Raw genomic sequence first — 700 nt, 5'->3', positions numbered from 1 at the left:
CCATGGCCTCTCCCCTCCATGGGGTCATAAGAAGGATCACAGCGGCCTGGTCTTCATGGAGGGTAGCATTGAAGGGTGGGCTGGGGAGGACAGCGAAGATGAGCTTGGTTGCTGTCTCAGTGGGACAAGGCAAGGGAAGGAAGAGAGAACTATTATGGAAAAGTAGAAAAAGAGGAAAGGAGGGGATATAGAAGCACAGATAGGAAAGGAGCCAAAGCAAATCTATATAAAGACATTTCAGTTTGCATGTGGTTTTTTTTTTTTTTTAATTTTTATTTATTTATGATAGTCACAGAGAGAGAGAGAGAGGCAGAGACACAGGCAGAGGGAGAAGCAGGCTCCATGCACCGGGAACCCGATGTGGGATTCGATCCCGGGTCTCCGGGATCGCGCCCTGGGCCAAAGGCAGGCGCCAAACCGCTGCGCCACCCAGGGATCCCTTCTTTTTTTTTTTTTTTTTTTAATTTTTATTTATAGTTTGCATGTGGTTAAATCTAGCTATCAACTTGCTGAGCATCCCCCAGTCTTAGATCTTTCTGGTGTCCCCCGCTGCTTTGACACTTCACCCACTTGTTCAGGGCTCCACTTCTCAGCCCACATGTCCCCAACCCCCTCCTCCCACCTTCACGGTGCTCGCTGGAATGGGATAGTCTGGGATAGGGCTGTTTGGCCCCCCTGCCCATTGGCAGCCTTCTCCTTG

Source organism: Canis aureus, chromosome 38 (genome assembly GCF_053574225.1).
Source record: "Canis aureus isolate CA01 chromosome 38, VMU_Caureus_v.1.0, whole genome shotgun sequence".
Lineage (NCBI taxonomy): Eukaryota > Metazoa > Chordata > Mammalia > Carnivora > Canidae > Canis > Canis aureus.
This window is presented reverse-complemented; position numbering follows the sequence as displayed.